The sequence below is a fragment of the Vulpes lagopus genome, chromosome 7 (assembly GCF_018345385.1).
Source record: "Vulpes lagopus strain Blue_001 chromosome 7, ASM1834538v1, whole genome shotgun sequence".
Taxonomy (NCBI): Eukaryota; Metazoa; Chordata; class Mammalia; order Carnivora; family Canidae; genus Vulpes; species Vulpes lagopus.
In genome coordinates, this window is record NC_054830.1 from 67,586,811 (window position 1) to 67,592,810 (window position 6,000).

Consider the following 6,000-nt stretch of genomic DNA (forward strand, 5'->3'; position numbering starts at 1 on the left):
TTCAGCAGAAACTTTCAAGGCCCAAAGAGAATGGCACAACACATTCAAAGTGTTTAAAGAAAAAAAACCTATAGCTGAGAATACTTTATCCAGCACGTCTATCATTCAGAAGAGAAGAGATTAACTTGTTCATCTGAGAAATTCATGACCACTAAACCAGCCCTACAAAAAATATTAAAGGGGGATCTTTGAGGGGCAAAGAAAGACCATAAAGTAGGAGGAAGAAAAGTAAGAACAGAAGCATTAAAAATTAGTATACCTATAAAAAAACATCACTCAAAGGATTCACAAAAAAAAAGGACATAAAGTATGATATCATATACCTAAAAATGTGGGAATGAGGAAAGGAGTGTAGAATGGTTTCAAACTTTAGTGACTGTCAACTTAATGTAGACTGCTATATGCATAAGATGTTATATACAAACCTAACAGTAATTACAGATCAAAACCCAGTAAATATCCAAAAAATACACAGAAAGGAATCCAAGTATATCACTAGAGACAGACAACAAACCATGAAAGAGAAAGAAAATAGAAGAACTACAAAGACAACTATGAAACAAGAAACCAAATAGTAATAAGTACATACATATCAATCATAACTTTGAATGTAAATAGAGTAAATGCTCCAATCAAATGACTCCTCTCAGGGCACATAGTCTCTGAGTGGCTCAGTGGTCGAGCATCTGCCTTTGGCTCAGGCTGTGATCCCAAGATCACCTCAAGATCCTTGTGCGGAGCCTGCCTCTCCCTCTGCCTAGGTCTCTGCCTCTCTCATGAATAAATAAGGTCTTAAAAAAAAAAAAGACTCCTCTCTTTGCATATATCTGTAGGTCTCTCACAGGCAGCAAAGTGAAGGGATGGAAAATTTATTATGCAAATGAAAGTGAAAAGAAAGCCAGGGCAGCAATACTCATGTTGAACAAAAGAGACTTTAAAACAAAGGGTACTATATAATCATAAGGGAATTATCTAACAAGATATAAATATTTATAAAGATGTAAATATTTATGCATCTAACATGGGAGCACTCAAATGTATAAAGCAGCCTAATAACAAAGAAAGTAATCAATGGTCATATAGTAATAATAGGGACTTTAATACCCCACTTACATCACTGGGTAGGTCATCCAAAGTCAACAAGACACAGTGCCTCTGAATGATACATTGGACCAGATGGATCTAACAGATATTCAGAATATTCCATCCCAAAACAGCAGAATACACACTCTTTTCAAGTGCATATGGACTATTCTCCTGAACAGAATATATATTAGGCCACAAAACAAAACTAATTTAAAACAATTAACTTCCAACCACAATGTTATGTAACTAGAAATAAGAAAAAAAAAATCTGGAGAACACACAAATACACCGAGGTCAAACATGCTACTAAACAATGAATGGGCCAACCAAGAGATCAAATGGAAATAAATACATGGAGACAAATGAAAATGAGAACACAATAGTCCAAAACCTTTGGGATGCAGCAAAAGCAGTTCTGAGAAAGAAGTTTATAGCAATACAGGCCTACATCAAGATGAAAAATCTCAAACAACCTAACCTTATACTGAAAGGAGCTAGAAAAATAACAAGCAAAAATCCAAAACTAGCAGAAGAAAGGAAATAATAAAGATTAGAGCAGAAATAAAGGAGGTTATATTAGACATAATGAAAAAAAAGGATGTATGTGGGGGGGGTGGGAAATAGATCAATGAAACCAGAAGCTGGTTCTTTGAAAAGTTCAATAAAATTATAAACCATTAGCCAGACTCAAAAAAAAAAAAAAAAAGAAAGGACTCAAAATCAGCAAGAGAAGAACCACCAACATCACAGAAATACAAAGGATTATAAGAGGATGTTATGGAAAATTATATGCCAAATCAGACAACCTAGGAGAAATGAATAAATTACTAGAAACATAGGACTTCCCAAAACTGTATCAGGAAGAAATAGAATACCTGAAGAGATCAGTTACCAGCAATGAATTAGTAAACAAAAAATTCCCCAAAACTAAAAGTCTAGGAACAGGTGGCTTCACAGGTGAATTCTACCAAATATTTAAAGAATTAATACCTATTCTTCTCAAACTATTCCAAAAAAAAAAAAAATAGAAGAGGAAGCAAAACTTCCAAACTCATTCTAGGAGGCCGTACTACTCTGATACTGAAACCAGATATAGACACTACAAAAAAAGAGAACCATAGGCCAACACCTCTAATGAAAATAGATGCAAATATCCTCAACAAAATATTAGCAAAAGAATCCAACAATACATTTAAAAAAACCAATATGATCAGGTGGGATTTATTCCTAGAAGTGTAGTTCAATATTAGCAAATTAAGATTATCATATCGACAAGGATAAAAATCATGATCAATTTCAATAAATGCAGAAAAAGCATTTGACAATTTCAGTATCATGATAAAAAAAATAACAGAGTAGGTTTAGAGGGAACATATTTCAACATAATAAAAGCCATATGTGAGAAACCCACAGTGAACATCATACTCAATGGTGAAAAACTGCTTTCCCCTAAAGTCAGGAACAAAACAAGGATGTCCCCTTTTACCACTTTTATTTAACATAGTACTGGAAGTCCTAACCACAGCAATCAGACAAGAAATAAAAAGGCAGCCAGATTTGTAAGGAAGAAGTAAAACTGTCACTAATTACAGATGACGATACAATCTATAGAAAACCCTAAGGACTCAAAAAAAACTACTAGAACTGGTAAATTCATATGGTACCAAAAAAATAAAAATCAATATACAGAAATACATTGCATTTATGTACATTAGTAATGAAGTAGAAGAAGACCATTTATAATTGCACCACAAAGAATAAAATACCTAGGAATCAGCCCAACAAAGTAGGTAAAAGACCTATACTCTGAAAATTATAAAACACTGAAGAAACTGAAGATGATACAAATGAAAAGATATCCCATGCTCATGAATAGACAAAATATTGTTTAAAATGTCCATACTACCCAAAATAATCTACAGATTTAATGTAATCCCTATCAAAATACCAATAGCATTTTTCATAGAACTGGAATAATCCTAAAATTTGTATGGAACCACAAAAAGACCCCAAATAGCCAAAGTAATCTTAAAGAATAAATGGAGATATCACAATCTTGGATTCATGATATACTACAAAGCTATAATAATTAAAACAGTATGACAATGGCACCAAATAGACACATAAATCAATGGAACAGAATAGAAAACTCAGTAGTAAACCCATGCTTATATGGTCCATCTTTGAGAGAGGAAGCAAGAGTATGCAGTGGGGGGAAAGGCCATTTCTTTAACAAGTTGTTTAGGAAAACTAGACAGCTACATGAAAAAGAATGGGATTGGATCCTTTCTTATATTGCACACAAAAATAAACTCAAAATGGATTAGAGACCTAAATGTGAGACCTGAAACCATAAAATTCCTATAAGGGAGCATAGGTGGTGATTTCGGACATCAACCCTAACATTTTTTTCTAGATAGATCTTCTGAGGCAAGGAAACCAGAAGCAAAAGTGAACTATTGGGACTACATCAAAATTAAAAAGCTTCTGCACAAAAAGACAACATAGTGAATGGGAGAAGATATTTGCCAATGATATATCTGATAAAGAGTTAGTATCTGAAATATATAAAAAAGGGATACAACTGAATACCAAAAAAAAAAAATACTCCAGTTAAGAAATGGGCAGCAGACATGAACAGAAATTTTTCTGAAGATGACACAGTTGACCAACAGACACATGAAAAGATGCTCATTAAAAAAAAATCTAAATTAAAAAAATCGTACTACTGGGTATTTACCCAAAGAATATAAATATACTAATTTGAAAAGATATATGCACCTCTATGTTTATAGAAGTATTTATATAGCCAATACACACACAGGCACACACATACACACACACACTGGAATACTACTCAACCATACAGAATGAAATCTTACCATTTGCAACAAAATGGATTGATCTAAGTGAAATAAGTCAGAGAGACAAATACCATTTGATTTCACTCATGTGAAATTTAAGAAACAAAGAAAGTAAAAGACAAACCAAAAAACAGACTCTTAACTATAGAGAATAAAGAGGGTTACTGGGGGAGGGGAGGAGAGGGGGTTGATGGGTGAAATAAGTGAAGGGGATTAAGAGTATACTTATCATGATGAGCACAAAGTAATTTATAGAATTGTTAATTTATGATACTGTACACTGAAACTAATGTAACACTATGTTAACATGTTGAAAAATTTTAAAAAGTGGTAAAATTAATTATATCTTAAAAAGTTAAGGGGACTCAAAAGATGTAAAATATGACAACACATGCATAAGACATGGTGGGGGAAGTAAAAAAGAGGTTCTTTTAGATTTTAATTTAAGTGACCATCAACTAAATATAGATTGTCAATTACTTAGAATGTTACATATGAACTTCATGGTAACTGCAAACCAAAACCAACCCTATGGCAGATACATAAAAATAAAAGTCAATAACAAGTAAAAGAACAAGGAGGAAGAAAAGAACTACAAAAACGACCATAAAATAACTAATGAAATGGAAATATATACCTGTCAATTAATTCTAAATGGCCTAAATGCTCTAATCAAAAGATGATGATAGGATTTTTTTAAAAAAAGGACCCATTTGTATGCTAGCTACAAAAAAAAAAAAAACTCATTTCAGAACTAAAGACGCATACAGATTGAAAGGAAGGGATGGAAAAAGATACTCCATGCAAATGGAAGAAAAAAAGCTGGAGTAGCAATACTTACATTGGACAAAATAGACTTAAGATTTTATTTATTTGACAGAGAGAGTGAGAGCACAAGCAGGGGGAGCAGCAGAGGGAGAGGGAGAACAGGCTCTCGGCTAAGTAGGGAGCCCGATGTGGGGCCCAATCCCAGGACCCTGAACCTGAGCAGAAGGCAGATGAGCCACCCAGGCACCCCCAAAATAGACCTTAAATCAGGGACTGTAACAAGAGACAAAGAAGAGCATAGCATAATGACAAAGGTGTCAATCCAACAAGAGGATAGCATTTGTGAGTATCAACTCACTTAACATTCCAACACTGAAATACATAAAGCAAGTATTAACAGCTGAAGGGCGAAACTGAAAGTAACGCAATAGTAGAGGACTTTAACATCCCACTTATATCAGTAGATACATCATCCAGGCAAGGGCAGGGCAGAAATCAATAAAGAAACAGAGTGTTTAGTGACACATTTGACCAGATGGACATAGCACATACATACAGGACATTTTATCACATAACAACAGCATATACACATTTTTCAAGGGCACATAGGACACTCCCCAGGACAGATCATATATTAGGCCACAAAGCAAGTCTCAAAAAGTTTAACAAGATTGAAATATCAAGCTTTTTACAATGGTGTGAAATTAGAATTACAAGGAAAAAGAATGGAAAAAAACAATACTAATCAATGGGTCAATGAAGAAATCAAAGAGGAAATTAACAACAAAAACATATCTTGAGGCAAATAAAAATGAGTCCAAGGTCTTTGGAGTCATGGTGAAAGTTTTAAGAGGGAAGTTTATAGTGATACAGAAACTATCTCAGAAAAAGATCAAAGCCTGAAATCAGTACAAGGAAATAAAGAACAGAACAAAAATAAAAGGAAACAAAAAAGAAAAAGAAAATAGGTCAACAAAACCAAGAGCTTGTTCGAAAGGATAAATTGACAAAACCTTTAGCCAGATTCATGAAGAACTCAAAATCAGAAATGAAGGAGATCTGACACCATAGAAAAGATTTGTAAGAGACTATTACGAAATATATGCCAACAAATTAGATAACCCAGAAGAAATGGAAAAATTCTTTTTTTTTTTTTTTAAATTTTTATTTATTTATGATAGTCACAGAGAGAGAGAGAGAAAGAGAGGCAGAGACACAGGCAGAGGGAGAAGCAGGCTCCATGCACCGGGAGCCTGATGTGGGATTCGATCCCGGGTCTCCA